The sequence below is a fragment of the Anticarsia gemmatalis genome, chromosome 7 (assembly GCF_050436995.1).
Source record: "Anticarsia gemmatalis isolate Benzon Research Colony breed Stoneville strain chromosome 7, ilAntGemm2 primary, whole genome shotgun sequence".
Taxonomy (NCBI): domain Eukaryota; kingdom Metazoa; phylum Arthropoda; class Insecta; order Lepidoptera; family Erebidae; genus Anticarsia; species Anticarsia gemmatalis.
Window position 1 is genome coordinate 2,782,158 of NC_134751.1, and position 21,761 is coordinate 2,803,918.

The window sequence follows — 21,761 nt, forward strand, 5'->3', positions numbered from 1 at the left end:
CGAAGGAAACGTACACAATTCGCACCCTTGGCTTTTCTGCGAGGACTGGCGACGTTTTTGCCTCTGCGGCATCCTGTATGCGAATGAAATTCAACCTTGTTGCATGCCAAGAGGGTTGGATTTTCTTTGAGTAGGTTTCAGGGGATGCTGCGCCTCTGTATGTATTATAAATTGGTTTAGAGCGGCGCGGGGAGTCGCCGGTCGCTCGCTCGATACCGGCCAGTCGCGAGACAGACCCGAGAGCGTTCGCTTCGCTATCGCATCCGCTATCGAAACGAAAATAAAAATAAACCCTTATTGTAAGAGTGGCTAGTGTTGTGAGCATGGTAGTAAGTGATTGTGTCGATGACATGTCGGATTGTTACCGGTGTTAGTTCACCTGAATTTTTATTTTACGAGGTAAGTGATAAACAGATAAGAGGCTGTGTTGTGGAGCACGCTTGTTTAATTACTGCGTATGAGTATTGCGTGTGTTTTCAGTGAGTGTGCGGTGATGTCGTCACGTGCGGTTGTTTCGTACTAAACCCATTACGCGACGCATTTTCCATGTTCTGTAAATGCGGCATTGTACTTAGTTATTCCCTACGAGGCTGTGGGCCACCTGCAAGATAACACAATGCGGATGACAAATATGGCCCAGCTTCCGCACTTTTACGATCGGATCGAATTCGCTTGGAGGTGGAGTCCGTTCGTTTAATGTATGGAAGGAACTTAGATATAAAATGAGACGTAAAATTAAGGATCGAGTAATAAAATTGGAGGTTATTAGGAACATGAAAATATTATCGGCTTTCGTGACAAGCTTTTACACGGTTGATAACAAATGCGGCAGTTATTCAATTTTGTAATTTAAAATACCTTGAAATTCTTCGTGTATCGGCTATTATTTATTAGTGAACGCATGTTTTTCGCATATTTTTTACTTGTAAAATATGGGTATGCGGTAGTAGAGCGTGCGACGATTTCTCCAATGAATTATCGATGCAAAACGGTGCTTAATTTTCTTGTTTCCGGCATCATTGATTTATAATCTTTACAGCTAGCCACGTTAATACTTTTCAGGTATAATATTTATTAACAATTTCAAATATTTTTTTTTGTTTTTTTTTTATCACGAAATTAAAGGTCAATGCCCTCTGAGCGTAAATTTTCTAGAGGCGTTAATTGATCTATACATAGATTCAATATTTGTAGAGCCCTGGATATTATTGCCTTTAACGTAAGTAGTATTTGAGCTTTTTATCTTTATGCTCCAAGGAACATGTCAGGATCTAAGGTCAACCATCACATGTCTATCGTCACGCCAAGTCAGAAACCTCCAGGCTTGAACAACTCCCGTGCAAGGTTAAGGACCAACACGTATGAAGATATTTTTCTGCAAAACTTTCGCGTAACTTGGTTATTATCTAATACTTACGCACTTTGCAGTAGTCCTGACACATATAAGAGCTTTATATTGTGGTATTCTGGAGTTTCACGTATCGGGTCTTCTTGTCACTCATTTAAGTAGAATCCCTAAACGGCTAAACTCATTTTGATAAAATTTTTCAGAGTGGTAGCTTACATTTCTGGCAAAGGCAGTATTTTTTGTCGAAAACGCCTGAACCGATTTTGATAAAAATTAGTAAAGTGATAGGTTACATTTTTAGGAAAGATGAAAGCAATTTTCATCAAGAATACTAACAAAGTAGCATGTAAAAGCAAGTGTTACATAAAATCAATGATAATATTGGCATCAATAAAGCAGACGGTCGTTGCCCCTTCATTCACAAGTGCATATCTTAAGGTCATTGTTGATGCGCAGCGTCGCCGGTAGATGTCACGCGCGAGCTAGCTCGTGACCCAACTTATTAGCTGCATCTGGATTATATGCATACGGTATCTTTGAAGAAATGCACGTAAGATACCTGTATTACATATTGTCTATTTCTGTAGTATGACTGCCTCCGTAGTGTAGTAGTTTAGCTAGCCACGCCGCTACCATTGCGTCGGGAGGTCGTGAGTTCGATTCGCAATGCAGGAGTTGTCTTTAAAACCCTGTCGACCGATATAAGTTTTTTTGTCAGCAATAGTATTTATTAGTAGCTCAGAAGACTAGTGAAAATCAGACTGTCTTGGGTTCGATTTCCTTGTCAAAGAAAATATTATATTATTTTCTACATTTTAAAGTGTGGTAACCTGCCCAGTATGTGGTTTGCTGTAATTGCTGCGATCTGAAAAACAAACTCTCTAACTACTTTAAGTTAAGACTCAAAGTTCAAGTTAGAGTATCCTATTACAAAATATTTTTTCTGACTATATCTCCGTCTCCTGCAGTTAAATTTTGTTCAAATGTAATTATTTATGCTATCCTAACGCTAATGCATCTTGCATGAATACTACTGCTAAGTTATTTAGGAAAATCGCTAAACAGCTCAAGAAACGTACATCACAATTCCATTTAAATATGTAAATGACTCACCCCAACTAGGAAACGGAAAGCAAAATTTATCTCCACCCGAAAAAGGTATGTTTACCAACAGAGCCTTAAAATAAACACAACCGGGAATCAAACACCATGACCCGTATCTAATTAATGCTGACCCCAAAGTTTGAAGTCACTCTGTTACGTGTCGGATGAAGTCTTTTGTTGTGATAATGTAGGCGGTTTTATTCAGATATTTATATTCAAGTAATATTAGTTTCCAAAATTTCCAATTGTGTTTTTTCTGAAATTTGTTACAGTTCGAATTTCAGTTGAACGAAATTCACTTGGTCCTATGATGAAAGGGTTGGTTTTGTGTTGTTTGTGTCTGATATTAGTGATTAAAGTTGTTAATTGCTTTGCGATAAATATTATTATGAAATACGTAGATATACCTATCGTGATAAGTATGTTACAGGCAATTTTACGATGTTTTTTTGGCCATTCCTCAACACTAGTATCCTATACATATTGATAATCCACTCTTTTAAAGCGTTGTAAAGACAAACATTATAATTCATACGTTCCGTCGTTAAATGACAAAAAAGTAAAAAAATATTACATATAACATGACATGTGTCTCGTATCTCTTTCATCTACAAACATAATATCTCATCGGTCTTACATATACATCTTTGTAGCCAGTTTCACAGCTAAGCAGTTAAGTTTTACATAAGCTAATCGATAGATAAAGTGACTGTATTAAAATTAAAACTATTGTCAAATTCCAATTAATTACATATACGATACATAATCTTTAATTTACCAACCAAAATCTATTTACTATATTTGAAGACAGTTTTTACGTTCAAAAAATTTGCTGTTGTTTCAAACTATTCGTTGTAGCATTATCAATAAAATGGACATCTGTACACGGTCGCGATAGATTTACCGACAAACTTTCTGCGGTGCAACTAAGCTGCTCTAAAGTTAACCTTTGACGTTCTTTGACAATACTTGCAGTCTACTTGGACAGACCACATCAATTTCTTTAATAAGACAGTGGTTTGTGATACCTGAGAACCATAATTTTTGTGTCTTTTATACTTTCCCTGTACACTTAGCATCAGTTTTAAGCAGCAGTTTTTTTTTTTGTTCTTGACTAATAACTGCAAGTTCTCGATCTCGTCTTTCATTCCAAAAAAACAGTAATTTCACGGATAATACAGCTAAAATTATAACTTAACTAAATGTTTAATCGTACAGTCTCAACAGCGCAAATTGCATTAACTTTTATAAATACCTAAAATTGATATGTATCAATTCAGTAAGCTACTTCATGTTTGATTGTGGATATTAGTAGACTTATACTATCGCTTAGACTTCTGTGATGTTTGATGCTTGACATTTCATTGAATCATTACATTTCATCATCATTGCTCTACACTAGCTAGCTTTATTAATGCTTGTCAACGTTCGTAAACTGGTTCAATTCTCTACTGATAAGTTCATCTGGATGAATGAAACAGATGAATATCTTAAGTATTGATTTGTAAAGAGTGAAAAGGGCAGTTGCTAGATTTGAAATGTGTTAATTCTGATGTCAAGATTAATAAACTACTTTAACTAAGAAATATATTAAATACAAAGTTTATGTTACGTATCTTTATTAGGAGGACGGTTTTGACAGCGAATTGAGAGCATTTTGTCATTATTAAATGGATGATCGCGAATTTCTATGATTCCTAAACTATGTTTTCAACTAGATGACGTCTATGATGCAGTAGTCATGTTGGTTACCACTCTAAACTAAAGCTCTCGGCGTTTTCGGCTCAATTTCCTTACAAATATCTGTGTGATTCGGGTTTTCGGGTTGAAGTGAAGCTATGAAGACGTCGGCCCAAAATTTATTAACTGAGCGTTATTAAAAGAAAATATATCACATACTTAATTTCACTGCTATTTAGTGTGAATATAGTTAACTAAGTACATTTCGGTGTAAGCCTTTCCTATCTTCATCCGAGCTGCGGAGCTCAACTTATCAATTCATCTCGTATTCGTTTCCGATATTGAGCTGGCGCCCTCTGGTGTAAAGAGCGGAAAGATTCTATACTTTGATAGTTCTTAGATGCATATAGGCGTTCTATTTAAATCAGAGACTCTCAACCTTTATGGAGACATTTTTTTTGTTAATATGACCCATATTCACAGCTTTAGCGATTTTAAAGTCCTTGGTGCTAATTAAGAATTTCCGCGGATTGTAACAGACTTTAGGTTTGAAACCACTTGTCTAAATGCTGTTATGCGAGATAGATTCTGTATATTTAAGCTTCAGTCCTGATTGTATGATTTCAATTAATAGACAGAGAATTCACCCGTAACAATACTTTCTACTTTCAATATCTTTATGCTCTCAACAAAAAATCCAAAACACAAAGAAATTAATTACCCCTAAAAAGTACAATACAGAATTCATAGTACATCAAAGCAAAACCCCAATTCTTGTTGCATAAATTGTGAAAGAAAAAATCAAGATACCTCCCTCTCCTTCTTTTACCTCCGACCTTGCAGTGCCGAGACAAATCCGCTTCCCTTACCGTATACCTACCCTCCGTAGGGCTGCTTCCCTCAAGCTTTTAATGTAAGATGTTAAGACCCTTTAGTTTTCCGATTATGAAATGAGATGGATGTGTTGTTTTGTTATTATTGTTAATAGAGATAAATGCGTTCATGGGTACATATTTGTAGGTGACGAATATCGAACAACCTTCATTTTTTAAAAGAAATAAATGTGTGTATAGGGTTATTCTAAGACTTGAGTTTGATCTGCCGTAATAGTTTATGGTTGAAGCTCTGTATGACATTAATATACCAACACGGAAATCTTCGAAATCTACTTCTATTCTAGAAGACTGTAGTATACTAGTAAGGTCTTTTGCTAGCTCTTTTCATAAGTTCTAGTTCTCCAAACTGACAGTAAGTTGGTAGCACAATATTTTAGAAATTCGCGAAGTTTATAAAGCCGAAAATCTACGCTAAAACCACTAGTAAATTTTCGCACAGCGTGTTGGTAGCGACCCTACCCCCGAGGTTAACGAACAGACAGGCTGGGGGTGGCCTCGCGCATGCGCACCGCACTGTTTTGAACACCCTCGCCTAGTGTTATCACTACCCTCTTACTTCTCTACTATTTTCGGTGACGCAATTTTAGATGTTTTTAGTTTTTGGAGGTCATGTTTTGAAGGCTTTAGTTTTATTATAGGGTCTTATTTGTGTGTGTAATCAGGTCAGGTAATTAACTGCCTCTGTGGCGCGGTCGGTAGTATATGCGACTGCGGCGCGAGAGGTCTCGGGTTCGAATCCTGGGTCGGGCCAAAAAGTCTTTTCTGAGATTTTCTGTTGAGAATTTCTTAGAGATGCCCACCAAACTATGAGAGTGATGGAATAGAGAGTGTACTTGTGTATTGTGCACACACTTGGACACTATAAACAAAGTCCGTCACAGATGGCCAGTTTCAATGAAATTGACCGCCGTAGCCGTATATCGGCTAGGAGGGGTATTATAATCAGGTTAAAAAATGCTCAGTAGTAAAGTATGTAATCTATTTTATTTTAATGAAAAAAAGAGTTTTATGCGCGCTTGTTTTGTAATGATTTTGTTTTAATGTTACCTCTTTTGCTACGATCACAGCTAAACTTATGCGTATTCTGCTGAACGTTTTAGCACACAGAACTTTACCATTCCTGTGCCATTACATAGTTTCGCAGACGCAGTGTGGCGCAGTGTTATGATGGCGACTACGCCACTAAAATTCTTACATGTTTATAGTTGAGATTTCCATAAAAATATTAAATCTCAATAAACAAATATATTTATTCGGTTCTGAAATCTTTGTGTCAATGAATTGAAACTAAGAAAAGCTTTGCTCTATACGAAAAGTAACGACTGTTTTCTATAGCAAAATTACGTGGAAAATTTTCTCCTTCGCTAAGGCATTTCATCATAAGAACATGAATATAGGTTAACAAGCAAGAGGTCCTACTAGTGTAATCATAGGTGAAGCAACATCGCAACTAATTAGATCGTGTGCCCGCGGGTCATACGGCTACGTGTAACTTAATGTTTGTAATTAGTTCCACAGTTTACTATATGTATTTTGATACTTTAGGAGCTAAGTTAGGAGAATATAAATATGTACAAATGACGTATGATATATTTCGTTTACGATTGCCCTTCGCGCAATTTGGTAAAATATTGTTCTTACGTCCAGCAAGATGATTGCTGAATCATCTGCAATAGATGGACACAGGCTAATAATGATGACGTCCGGCAAATATGGGTATAAAATGTTTGATACTTCATATGATAAAACTCCTATCGTTTTGCTCGTTTTACAAAATTTGTGTGCATACATTTTTTTTTTTAATCTAACGTAGGAGTTACGTCAGTATTTCTGTTGTAGGTTCACTTTTAATCATTTTAGGCAACAGATTAACAAACTGCCCATGGCCCTTTACCAGATTATAATATCAGAATCTTATTAGCTCTCTTCGAAACATAATTGGTTAATACTTAGAAGGAAAAATACTGGGTATTTCCAAAATAATCTAAACTTAGTTGCAACGTCATAATAACATGTTTTGATCGTCGGAACTGGCGTGTCGAATTATATTGCTATTAACCGGGAGTTCTGGGGTACATAATAAATCACTAGCAATTTAGTTTGTACTCTCTTTGTTCATAATAATAAGTAGGTATGACTTTTGTATATTAAAGGACTTAGGCAGAAGGATTTTATTATCTTAAAGTTATAAGGATACTTATAATCAACTTGAAGATCTTATATTAAAGTTATATTAAACCTAAGTTGAAGATATATATTTAAATAGTCGTTGCCATAAACGTCTTTTGTATGTTTGTCTGTATGTATTTAGATCGCTTATTGCCAAATGTATATTAGCATAATATACATTTGGCAATAAAATCTATAAAAATATGCATAAAATCATGATTTTTTCCACAAGGATAGGTAGATAGACCAAAGAACAAAGAGCACAAAACAAAATGCAAAACAGCTAAGTTATTACAAAGAAAAGGTTTTTATTAGAATACTTTAGGGACGCCGAGTTAATATAATATTTTGGTCTGCATTTGGTTTTCCCCTGTAACAGAATTCTTTATTCCCATGATGCTTTTTACCTTCGTTGGGGAGGAAAGTGATTAAATTCCAAGCGAGTTCAGAGACAATTTAGAGGTTTGCTGCGGACTGTATGTTAGAGAATGTGGCGCGTCGCTTGTGGTTCACGGAGACGTATAGAAAAGTACGTTCAAGTGCTTTGATAGGATTTATCGCTTTAGGTCTTGTGAAAATATCTAGCTACTAGAACCTATCATGTTATTATCGATATGTTGTAAGTTTTTGTTAATAAAAGAAGGAAAGTAATTAAGTAAAACTATTATTTTGCATGCCAGATTTGCAAGTCAAATACATTTGTAAGTTCAAGCAAGCAGTTTTTAAGCCAATATTGACTTGCATTTTTCGTACACTATCAGTCAAAAAGACAGCTTCTGCCCTAACAAATTGCTCTTGTGTTGCTGGGCCTTGGACACTGGGACAAACAACAGGCACAAAGTACAACCTGACCCGAAACAACTATTTGTGGATCTCACATATAACTGTTCCGTGTGGGAATCGAACCCACGACCTCCCGACGCAACGATATTGGAATGGCGACCTTAACCATATTAGGACGGTACAGACCTACCTTACGTGCATTTAATTATTAATATCTATAACTGACGAACAGACACGCGATAACCCTCAAAAAAATAAAAATAGGGTGTCGACAGACCGCCTTATGATTTAGTTGCCGACTACATCGAGTCCTATTCTTTGAAATTTGAAAAAATCTCATTATAGATCCATTAGGATGCTGTTATTTGGGGCTGCGGGGGACCAACGGTATTTTGTATGGAAATAAGAAGAATTGTACGCTTTGCTTTGTTTTTTTTGACTGTACGTGTCTATGTATGATTATGATATAAGGCTGATCAAGTAGGATGTAATCATTATAATACTCGGACTTGAATTTAGTTTATAAAGGGGCTTGCTCTACTAAATTCTAATATTTTTCTTACTTTAGATCATAAGGCACATCAAATAATTTTTGATAATATTTTTTAATCAAAACCCTTTACCCTTTACTTTTAAAAAGAAATGATTTTTTTTTTCATTTTAAGTAGCAATCAAATTACTAAATCAAAATGACTAAATTATTATCAGAACTATAGGCCTAAATTGCAACCCTATAGTAAAGATAGTGGGTCAGTTAAAGTATTTCAGACTTCACTATAACAACGCTTCCTCTTGTTAGCGTAATGCAATTAGGGGTCAAATAAATAATCTAACAGAGAATCTATAATACAGGTATTGGTGAACATCTAACAAATACTTTAAGCTAAACCATTCAATACATGTCTAGCGATTTTACGACATTATCGTGAGAGTAGACCGTGTCGCGGCTTGTCCCGTGACGTGAGAGATGTTCCCTTGTCGCCTCGTCCCGTGACATATTGCGGCACATTTGTCGCTTACAACGTACAAATGTGGTGAGAGTAAGGCTGCGTTTTAACTAGAGATGGGTGAATTATAGAAGTGATACGTGAAGAATAACGGGTTAGCCGTTGCTTTTCTATTGGAAACGTTGTAAAAGGTGGAGAAAACAATATTGTACGTTTTTCAATGGAGTTTTTTCAAACAAAATAATTATTCGCTACAAGCAACGTTTAATGGACGTCCCTTCAAATGATTAAAAAAAAAATCTCAGAATAAAAGAATAAATAGAATAATTTCGTGACCACAAAAATCCTTGACATGACCTTGTATTCATTAAAACATAAGTAGACTTCTAAATAAATCCCCTCAGGCCACTGAGGATTTCAAAAGGGTTAGGTAGTCCGAAACACTATTTAGGTGCTACAAAAACTATTTACCTAGTCTAATCCTGAGTATAAATTACTTTTCGCACGTATTCTTAAGGCGATTATACATGAGACTATCTCCTTGTAACAGAGAATCGAGCTGTTGTTATCTATACTAATATTATAAAGCCGAAGAGTTTGTTTGTTTGTTTGAACGCGCTAATCTCGGGAACTACTGGTCCGACTTGGTCTCCCAGTGTTAGGTAGTCCATTTACCGAGGAAGGCTATAAGCTATATATCATCACGCTACGACCAACTGGAGCAGAGTAGCAATGAAAAATGTAATAAAAACGGGGAAAATCTTGACTCATTCTCTCTTATGCGACGCAAGCAAAGTTGTGCGGGTCAGCTAGTAAAATATATGAGTTTGACGGCTTTGACTTACGAGAAATAATTTAATAAATTATGTATTTGAAAGACCATTAAGTAATTCAGAATTTAAAGGTTGTTTAAAATTCCTAGTATCATTATTATATAATGACCAGTATATTATCACAAGGAACAGTTTTTGTGTCGTGTAATAATATGGCCTATAACCTGGCTCTATCTTAATAGACTATTGTTAGTTTTACACAACTTTCAAGTAAATTTTCATTGTAATATAATGTAGTGCAATTTGTTCAGGCTAGATATCGTATAAAGGAAGTAGAGGGAAAGTTCAAGGGCGCGGTAAAATGTAACAATGAGTGACTCGAGGGACTTTGTTTAGGTATATGGGTAGGTTTATGTCATCGGGCAACAATCAACTTATACATTATGTTAACATGTAATATTTTTTTTGTATTTACCTTAACGTTGTGAAAGAAAATCTCGTGATTAAAATTTTGCAGTTCTTGTATGCTATTTATGTGCTTGCATGTTATATCTCCAACTCTCTCTTAGCCGGCGTAGTAAATAAAAGTTGTAATAACAGATGACGCCTTCTTTATTCCCAGAAGAGATACCTGCCTAATAGTGGGATTGTAATAGTGGAAATTAATTTATTTTAATGAAAAATTCTTGAAGACTCTATTGTCTAATTTGCAGCCAAAGAATTGTTGGTTTATTAAGTAAAAGTTTCAGTACAGTAGCCCGATTCCCTAGAGTAGGTATTATTGAGCGATGAAAGTTTGACATTTGAAATGTGCTGCAAAAATAGGAGGCGCTGATCCTATAGCCTGCCGGTTGTTTATAGACGATAGTGCAGGTAGAGAATTCGGCTACAGTATTGTATTAGTACATACTTAGTACATTAGTACGTACATGCATATTTTGTGCTACATAAATAATAACACACAAAAAGTTACATGAAACAGTATTTAAGCCTTTACATGTATACTTGACCTGTATTTCATAAGCCACAATATTCAGCTTCTATGTAATAGGTCAATCTTATTAGATCATCCGCAAATAAACCTTGGCTCTGCTGACCTAATTCCATGTGAATCGAGCTCAGAATCACGTTATTCAATTAAAAAGCAGTAGAGTTAGTCATTAGCATCGCTCCCCGTGTTTAGCCTTATTGCGTGAGATTTACATTAGATTGAATACGCTCACACCGTTACGGTACACCACGTAATTTATATACATAACGCATCAGTTATAACGTAGATTATTTTATATTATAAACGTATATTTATAGAGAGTATTAGTATGAATTATTTTTGAGTGCTTTTTATTTGAATGATCAATAGGAACTGATTGGAATTTGAACCTCAAATCCATATCGTTCCACTGATTAAAACTTATTAAAATCGCAGCTTAATTTGAGAGATACGTAAATAAGTTTCTAATAATAATGAGAAAAAGTTCTAACAAAGACAGTTTAGATGAGGAGTATGAGGACACAATATTCTTGTAAAACTAAAAAATAAATGTAAGTTACTCCAGGCTGGTTAAAAGGCTGTATTCATTTTGTCATTAAGAATGAAGAAATGCAGTCAACACATAATTTTATTTGCTATCGAAAAATATTACCTATTCTCTCCACTCTCTTCAGAGAAACTACCGTCAACTTCCTTTAACTTCAAACCGCTATACTACCTCTCCCAAACCTCGTTAAAACATGAATATGTATAAGTTTATCCTCGTACATCCAAGACCACACTCACGGTGAAGCAGACGACTCTCTAAATTGGCGGTTACATGTCCAACAATCGGGAAGTATTGTAGTGATCGATAACATCACAAAATACAGTTTTAAAACGATAATGCTTTGAAAACTTAAGTGAGATGTATCAGTGATTTGTTGTCGATGTTTGAGGAAAATTATTTAACAAAATTGTGGTGATGGTCAATGACTTTTTGGGTGAATTTGAAGAGAGAGATTTATTACTGTTGACCGATGATAAAGGGTTAGTTTTCAGTAAGTATAATTTAGTAGTTCCTGTGGTTGTGTTATAGGTGAATTAACCAGAGAATTTTACGAACAGTCAGATATACTTTTTTTGAGGGGCCAATGCAAAATGCGAAAAGCAAGGGTAATAAATATCATGATTTTGGCCAGCGTGTGGTGGCAGTCGATTAATGATAATCGACTGTCAACAACCGTACACGAAAATCTGTTAAGCGCCTCTTCCAGGATCCGATCAGATTTTCATAAAAAAATTCTCGATAGCTAGCCGGTTGTCGGTAGTCGATAGTAGTATAGAACTGAGCTATAGGAATACAACGTTTTAGTCGACTTTACTACCGTTTAGATTTAACCTTATATAATATAAAATATAATGTCTGTAACGTCAAACCACAGCGTGCACTTGTCAAGCAGCTTTGTACAGCGAAGCCAAGTCAGTGCATTAATCCTCTCATAATGAAACTTGCGCTAGAACTTTGAGAACGTTATTATGAACATTTTGATTAAAATCCTTTTGTGGTTTGGTTTTTAGTAGTATATATTATGATGAAGTCAAATGAACTTTAGCTGAACTGTCACTTTATTTACTAGATGATACTTGAAATTCAAAGTTGTTTGCGGGCAATTGTTGCTCCTGTGTTTGTAAATTTAATTTCTGTGGTTAATTTTCATCTTCTGCATCACATTAATTAGGGTAAAAACGTTGAGCCTGGTTAATTTTCCATCATAGACTGTTCCGATATCTTGACAGCATTTTATTATCTTACACTTAAATTTAATAATATACTTCTCTCTTCTGTTTCGTCTTATTCTTTTCTTTCTTCACGTGAACGATGATAACTTAATGTTTCATTTAACAGTATGTTTAATAACACATTATGTTACATTTAGTCAACCTATTACATTATTATTATGAGATTGCGTGTAAAAATATTCACCATACACTTAATTACACTTTATATTTACATTCACTACATTACACACATTTTTGTACTCCCTCCACACTAAGCACAATATCGCTTCATATGCTGAGCTATAATTTATATCTGTCAGAACAACACAGCCTTAACTTTGCGGGTTTGAAGCGAATCCATGTTAAAGGTGCCCTCGGGAGGACGTACGAAGGGCTAATTGTTGCCTTTGTTATTTTTGCATGTTAATGGATTTCCCTGATCATATATACGGAGCTTTTTTATGTCTTTTGTTATTTATGGCCTTCTAACAAATTATGGACGGAGGTAAAATCAAAGTGGTGTATGGGCCTTTGTTTTATAATATTAAATTATTAACGGCCGAGTTGAGTTGCGAAATTAATTAATATTTTCGGGATTTTTGTTTTGTTGAATTAGGATGTGAGAAAGTTGTGAGTTTGACTGTACACTTTACTTTAAAATTATAACATAATTTGGTGCTATTAAAGTCGGAAACTAATCGTGATATTTGTAGGAACGCTTACATAGCTATACTAGGACTCAAAATAATTTAAACTTAACCTTAAGTGGTTAATAAATAATTTGAGGCATCGATTTAGGAACAATAGGGACTAGTTGTTCTTATTTTTTGATGATTCGCACCCTATGTTGTCACTACTTTTTAAGTCTTGTTTATTATAAACAGCTACCGGTTACACCTTTTAAAAATCATAACAATAATTTTGTCATCATAACGTGACTGACCCGGGATAGAAATGAGCTGTTAAACTGATAAACACGTCTTTATATCCCGGGCACGTTGTTTTCTCAAAAAAAGTTAAGACCGTCATAGTTTTAGATGCGTGTAGAATAATATCAACCCTTTCTTTTGAGGTCGGATAAGGGATCGCTTTATTTTGTCTGAACATAGGAACGATTTGGATTCAATTATTATTTTGTTTGGTTTTCATATTGGATGTTTATGGCGATTGTTGTACATAGTAAAATGCTGGCAGGTGAGAACTTCTTCATAATCTGAATAATTTGAAGATCGAAGTTAAGTTTAAACAGTTTAGGTCTCATACAAAGACTTATCTATCGGTTTACGGGTGTTATAGTATTATGATGAGGCCCCTCATTATACTATAATACTTACCCGCTGCAAGTTACTAAGCTAAGCAAATTTTTTTATGAACCTAACCTAACCTAACCTAAGCAACGCCCTTAGCGGGTGCCGCAGGAACTCATTTTAAAGTAAATTTTAAATGTTAAAGTCCCTGTAAGAAACAGGGATACTCTGTGTAAAATTAACCCAAGAGCGAAGTTATGGGTACCTCCAGTGTTCAAAAATATATAATAATATGACACACAATGACGGTAACTTTACTCTTTATTTTGCTTATAGAGTAGTACAAATTCAAAGTGGATCATGCTCTGGGCGTATTTTATACACGTTAAACACCATCCGCGAACAATCTCGGTTTATGTTACGAGCACTTATCTTAAGATTTATCTTCGGCTTGATACGTACTTGTGGTGCAGTTCTCTTTGCATCTGCATTAAGGTGCCGCATTCCCCACTCGGGTTTGCGGATCGAAATTTCTGGAAATTGAGAAAGAAGAATTGTTACACTAGGTTTTTTTCCGCAAAATTTCTTTAGTATGGGAATTGAAGCTTGCATGCATTGTATCTCGAACAGTTTGACCTTTCAGCGCATGTAACGTAAAAGCTTAAAGTTCAAGACAGAAAAAATCTGACATTTCCCTATTTTAGGTACAACCACGTGAAAGGTCGGCCTATTGATGTCTCGAAATACACTCGCAATTCAATGAAATAGGATTTCGTCTATCCTTAATCATCCCAGATCAAAACTAGGGCTCTTGTGCGCTTACAGGACTACTCATAGATGCAGTTTGCATACGTATCAAATATGTAGTAAAGTAATTCAAAGTATGATTTATCGGATGCGCACTGGACCACCTCTCACCATATCTTCAAAGGCGTCTACCGTCAATACCATATTTATGGTATAAAAATACATGTACACCATAAGCGGATCTCGCCCGCGGCGATTCGGATAAACGCTACGCTTGCATTAGGACCGCGGTTCACTGCTAGGGTTGTGAACGCTAGAAATTTTAAGTGCAATTATTGTAAGCTAAATTCTGTGTCAGCAGCTAACATTATTGAGGAACAAATTTGGTGATATTTTGCCTAATTGGAAATTCATTTGCCAAATTTAAATACACTTTATGCAAAAAGGGTTAAATTATTCTCAGGTTATTTATTGGACGTACAAAAATAAGTAAACTAGTGTTATCTAAATCACTCTCTTAGGCAACACATTTTTTACGTCAAATATTATTTTATTCTATATCTCATTCGTCTGAAATATTGCTGAAAAATGAAATACATCTAATATTTATATATGTTTTTTTCTATACACATTTGGTTATGAACTCATGTTATAGTAACATTTATTGTTTGAATTTCTCTTGTAATAGACAACCCTATAGTCAACCACTTATCGTCAGATTTATCTCAGGTTTGATACCCTCGCGTAGCTGCGGATTTATCTGGCGCAGTAAATGTTCGGATTTATACGCCAATAATGTGTATCAAATGCGAACGGTTATGCTACGGAATAGTGATCGTTTGTTATTGTATCATACTGATGCATACAGGTGAGAATCTATAGGTGACATTTCAAAAATTTGCTCTATGCAAAAAAACGTATTTTAGCAGGATTTTATGAAACTCGTTTAGATATTTGATAAGTATGTGTCCTTGATTGCTAGTCGTGGTAGTAGTCAGTCGTTTTTTACTAAAACATACAAAGGGCATTAGTGATGTGATAAAAAAGAAAATCAATACTAATATTATAAAGCTGAAGAGTTTGTTTGTTTGTTTGTTTGAACGCGCTAATCTCAGGAACTACTGGTTCGATTTGAAAAATTCTTTCAGTGTTAGATAGACCATTTATTGAGGAAGGCTTTAGGCTATATAACATCACGCTACGGCCATTAGGAGCGGAGTAGCAACGAAAAATGTTACAAAAACGGGAAAATTTATTTTCATTCTTTCTTATGTGACGCAAGCGAAGTTGCGCGGGTCAGCTAGTAGTTCTTACAGCGCCCGCTAGAGGTGCTGATCAGGTTTTCATACAAAATTTGTAGGTAACTAGCCAGTTGTCTGGTCGATAGTAGTAAGAAATCGCCACTCTGGTCAAATTTCAAAGTGTCAAAAATATAGGTTTTAAGGTCTAAAAAGTTTATAAGAGTTTTAACAAATAGTATCGTTTTGATGATCGACGATTATTATGTCGATTTTCATTACAGAAGGTTTTAAAACAAATTTTTCCCTGACCCTAACCACAAATGATTAGCTTTTAAATTAGTCAAAATAATGCTAAAAATAAACTTTAATTAGTACCACAACGAAATTCATATACCTAGAAACAAAACACAACCGTCGTATACCTACGTACAGACTTAGGTCATGTGGCTTTAAACCGAGAATAGAACCACCCCCCACCCCCCACCCGCGTGGGTGTTCGACAACAGCTCCCTGAATACAAGATGACAATAACCCCAAACTATAGTAGTTGTGTAGGTTTGATTATTGCAATTCGCTAAACTTGTTTCATATAAGATACTAGCCGACCCGCGCAACTTCGCTTGCGTCACATAAGAGAATCATAATTTTCCCCGTTTTTGTAACATTTTTCTTTTGCTCCTATGGGCCATAGCGTGATGATATATAGCCTATAACCTTCCTCGATAAATGAGCTATTAAACACTGAAAGAATTTTTCAAATCGGACCAGTATTTCCCGAGATTAGCGCGTTCAAACAAACAAACAAACAAACAAACTCTTCAGCTTTATAATATTAGTATAGATTAGTATAGATGAGCTCTGTGTTAGAACTTTCAACTTTGGATAACACGGATATTTGTTCAGCTTACATTTTGGGCACCTGGTACTCTAATATTGTATTTTCGACAGTATTCGGTCAGGAAAATGTCTAAATACGTAGACTTATTTGTGAATCAGTTTACGCTTATGGTATAAACTAATTTCCATTCCTCTCCAAGGGAGAAAACAATGTATAGCATAGTAGTCATTATTAAAACCAAAATAAATAGCAATGATCCACTAAATCACTTTACTTCAGCAATAAATTCTCAGAACAAATAATGTCCTTAACAAAAGGAGTTCTAGGAATTTCCCGTATTCACATAGAATAATATTCATTTATTAGAAGGCGAGTCCTTCAACGAGTGCGTTCGAAGGCCGCAACTAGATGTTATCGAAATGTGTCGCCGGCGCCGGCCGCGGATGCCTTGTAACACTACTACCATGGTATAAGCAGAGCGATATGTCTAAAAAATATATTCTCATATACGCCACTGCTATCGTGTTTGTATTTCACATAGAATATGACTTGAATAGTCGTGGTTTATAGAATAGATGTTAAAACGTATTACCTCGTGTTGTATGTTTGTACCGTAATTTGCGATGATGGGGTAACCTTTTATGTACAATTTAAAAAAACAGCACCAAAACCAAACTATATTTTTGGTAAGCTATATTTATACACATTCCTTTAGTCTTGTCACCTTTATATCCGTTTAGATATGGACCGTCTAAGATATAAAAAAAACATATTTCAGCTATTTTAGTTAAGTTAATGTTCCAGCTAATTTAGTCAACGTACTCCTTAGGGAAATACAAACAGGACACTATATTACAAACACAATTAAAACACATAATTATAAATGCACACAATACCATTTATTCGCTTCATTTACTCAATAATTCATATCCCCGCTGCCCGCTGCCGCGTCCGCTAACCCACAGTTGTTATGCCGCAGCCCAAACCCTTTTAGCATGCGACAGAGCCCAGTGGTTCCACAATGGCTCCCCTGGGAGGCAAGGATGCACCCACTTGATTAGTCCACCACTACACCAACAGAATAATGATAATCCTGTCCTAGACCAGTATGAATATTACAATTAATTAATGCAATGCACAGTGTGACGTCGTGGCAAATTGTGGACAAAAGGTAATTAATATTTATGTTGAAAAGTTTTGTTGGATGGGAATTGTTCTATGTTTGGAATGCCTGTGTTTCCGTTACGTCAATACTTGTAATCGAGAAACTTAGTCGAAAAATATTAGCCATTAAAAAAACTTTTGCAACCAAAGCAGCTACATATAAGTTAAGCTTAAAGTTTGGTTTTAAAATACCAAAATGGGCTCTATTTTAAATACTATTTGAAACAGTATCGGTCAGCTGACAGACTTCATATTACATAAACAATCACATAATCAAAATAAAAAATTTGCGGTACGTCAAAATTTATACTAAAACTGTTTCACTGATAGGCATAAGTCTTTAAAATGAAAAACAGCCAGCATTTTTATTTACCAAGCTGGCCGAATTGGTCCCTAAAAACATAAGTAAAACAAGTTATTTTTTGTTTTCATATAGTGCAAAGTTCAAATAACGATTGCATAATAACAGTTAACGGGAACAGTTAGAGTCCGGTTACATTTGCAATAACACCTACGCGGATGGCTGGTGTCAAAGCAACCATTGTCGTGTACCGAGAAGCGTTGATTCTCAATTGTATCGTAAATTACCTTCAGTTACGATGTTTTACTTGAAATCATTGGTGCTATGGTAATTTGTGTAGTATAAGGTAATAGAGTGTTATTTGATGATATTGAGAGGAATGGTGACTGAAGTGTTGTTTGAGAGGAATGAATACTAACTATATTTGAGTGGGTAAATCTATGAGGCCTTATAGAGTTAATAATCAGTACCTCGATTCTCTACCACTATCGACTACCGACAACCGGCTAGCTATCGACATTTGACATTTAGAATGTACTGCCAAAATGTTACCTACGACACCCGTCAGGGACGCTGATCAGATTTTCATACAAAATTTCTCGATGACAGTTCGGTTGTCGGTAGTCGATAGTAGTAGAGAATCGAGCTACTGTTGGAGCATTAAAAAAAATCTAATATTTAGTTCTTATTAGCGAATATATTCAGACGAACATTACGAGTATTATTTGTATTACTCTAATAAATATGTATAGCTCATTGGTTATGTGCACTGAGTAATAGAAAATCTATCAATCGTTTTCAACAACACAGTAGATATGACATAAGTATTGTAAGATTTTATTCAGCTCACTCCTTACAATCTAAAAGTTTGTTTTAGAAGTACATCAAATAAAGTAAAATATTTTCCACTTTACGCTCAAATAGTAAATCAAAATACCAAGAAAAAAGCATTTTATCTCCCCTTAACGTCGCATGTCATAAATAACAAAAATGGTAAATCGATTAGCGCAGTGCACAGAGGGTCGGCGCGTGTCTATGACGACAAAAACTCGCGATATGCCACAACAATGCATGCTCGACCCACTGGGCCGGACACTGATGGCGAATAGAATTTTGAGGGTAAATAATATAAACTCACTTAATATATATAGCAAGTGATTTTTTTACTGAAAGGAAAGAAAAGTCCGGTATGTTAAAATACAAATAGCGAAGCATGTCTATATCTGCCTATGCCTTTGAGAATAACAGGCGTGATTTTATAAAAGAAAATTTATATTTGTCTCATTTATGGAGTCGCTTATTCTTTAAGACTTGTAATACTGATATTAATTAAAGCCCAAACTGTAATCAATAATAAGAATAAATAGTAGAACGACATTGAAGCTAAAAGTCTAAAATCATTTTATATTGCAGATTATCAATTTAGCGACACGTTTTCAAATAGATTCGTCACATAGCATTCATATCGAATGGCAACTAATCGCATGATCCATAACGTAAGCCAAAAAACAAACACAATATACATATCAATTTAGATACATTTTTAGTTATATCGAATTGTAACAAAGCACGTAATCCATATAGTTAAGCCCAAAACATACACATCAATTTAGAGAAATTTTAATTTGTCACATAATCGCAGTAGTTTTAACCCGCGACTAATCGCGTAAGCCGGTAGCGCACTATTAGTTGATTGCTAGATTAAACCGCTACGATGAATGAGTACGATGAAATATTTCCCGAACGGATTAAAGAAATGAAAATTGAAATATGAGTTTACTATTGAATTATTTCAACTGGAAAGGTATTTTGTTATCATATGAATTATTTATCGAAATTTTTGTTGCGAAATATCGTAACGTGAATTGAATTGAGTTTCTTTTTCAGGGGCTCATGTGCTCTAGGGTAAAAATATTGAGGCGCTTAAAAATGCATCTTTTACATTTTTATGTTACATAGGAGATGACATTTATTTTATGTTTTTAGGAATGTTATATCGGCGATTGCGAACATTTACTTTATTGAACGAATGTACGACCTGGCCCGAAAACTATTTGTGGATGATATAAATATTTGTTTTCAATGATTTCCAATAGAACATGTGATACTAGTATAACCAACACGGCAGTAGAAGAAAGAGAACAATATTTTTAAAACACCTTGTCAAATAGCTATACCTATAGATAGACTTTTATAAAGAACCAATATCAAATAATTCAGTCAACTTGCACCTAAGTATCTGATCCATCAGGTGTAAACCGAGTCGTGTTGACAGCGTGTGGGGTCGTACTGTTTACAGAGCGACATTATGCACCGCCATACATGCTGGCCGGAGACGTGTCCCATGTAACGTGACTACAATTAACTTGTACATTGTTTGAGTGTGAGAGTTTGATGTCTGATATGTTTATTTGTAAATTGATCTATGGCTAGATTCACGGCTCATAGTGTTGGTTATCTTATCCGGTGGATGAAGGAAAAGCATAAATGTATGTAATTAGCTGTAAAAATTTCACCTATGCTAACTAAATCTAATTTAGAACTGGTAAAATCGAGGTAAAATATAGTTTTCACATGACAGAAAATAGGTTTACAATAGTCGCTTTTTGGAAATAACGCAATCATTAGTAGTACATTGCTATGCAATATTGATGCTTCTGAAAATCCCAGAACCACTCCTCAGTTACGGGAACTAGTAGAAGCGAAAATAAGGCCAAAATGAGACGACGACGAGAAACATTTAGAAGATGATAACAAATTAAGAGTAACAAAAACAGATAGTAATTAGTAACTTTCGGCTTGCATGTCTCAAAAACGCTATATCTCTCATCCAAGTACATTGCAGCTGTCCCTCGAGCATATTACGTTAATTACTTCTAAGATGTCTTGCACTCAGGTGGACTCAGCCCAGCCTCCCATTATCTTTCATCCCTTAATCGCCTTTACTTCACCCCCGGGAATAGAACCCCCTAATACCTAAACCATACTTAGCGTTAACATTATAAAAGTTGCATTTTACTGCAAAAGTAAGGAAGCAAGTTGAATAAAACGATTTCGCCATTCTTTTCGTTTATACTCAAAATTGTTTTGAGTTTGAAAATGTAAAATGTTGTAGTTTTACCTATTTTATACATACACTTAAACTTCTACGCTGCATTTAATGCGGTAATTAGCACAAACATGCATTTTTTACCATGAATTGCCTGACGTTTCGCCACAGAATAGACAGGTTGTGGGTGCAGGCTGACTATTTTAAACACTTTTACAAAATCATAATATTTTTTGTACATAGATGAGAAAGTTTGTAACTATTGATGTACGCATGTTTGTTAATGTTTAAGGAAAAAAAATCTGGACGGATTTGAATGAAATTTGGTGGCTACACTGATATCTTATAACCTGGAGAGGATAGGAAACATAAACGATACTTTTTAGCCAGGGAAATAATTTCACGCAGTGGAAGTCGCAAACAGAAACTAGTATAAAATATTTGTCCAATTTATTCACCTGCAAAATATCAACGAATAATATCTTACCTTTTTCAACCCTCTACCGAACACCCTTTAAAAATCACTATTCACCCCAAAACAATCACTACTAATAAATTCCGGGACCGATTATTACGTATACATAGATATTCACCGCCCAGGCATCAAACGCGGGCGTGTCCCGGAATATTTTACAAGTTCAAACAGCCAGCTGTGTAAAGTTCAGGCTACAGAAATTCTCGGAGGTTTTTGTATGTATGTATGCGTACTGTTCGACTCTGTT

At 35.2% G+C, this 21,761-nt stretch overlaps 1 protein-coding gene across 1 annotated transcript in view; it reads left to right on the forward strand.

The window, feature by feature from the left end:
- The first annotated feature begins 227 nt into the window (after positions 1 to 227).
- Positions 228 to 21,761, forward strand: part of Prosap (SH3 and multiple ankyrin repeat domains prosap) — a 232,042-nt gene continuing 210,508 nt past the window's right edge. The window contains exon 1 of the mRNA XM_076116507.1: positions 228 to 399. The gene's annotated coding sequence lies outside the window, so the exon portion shown is untranslated. The remainder of the gene's footprint in view (positions 400 to 21,761) is intronic.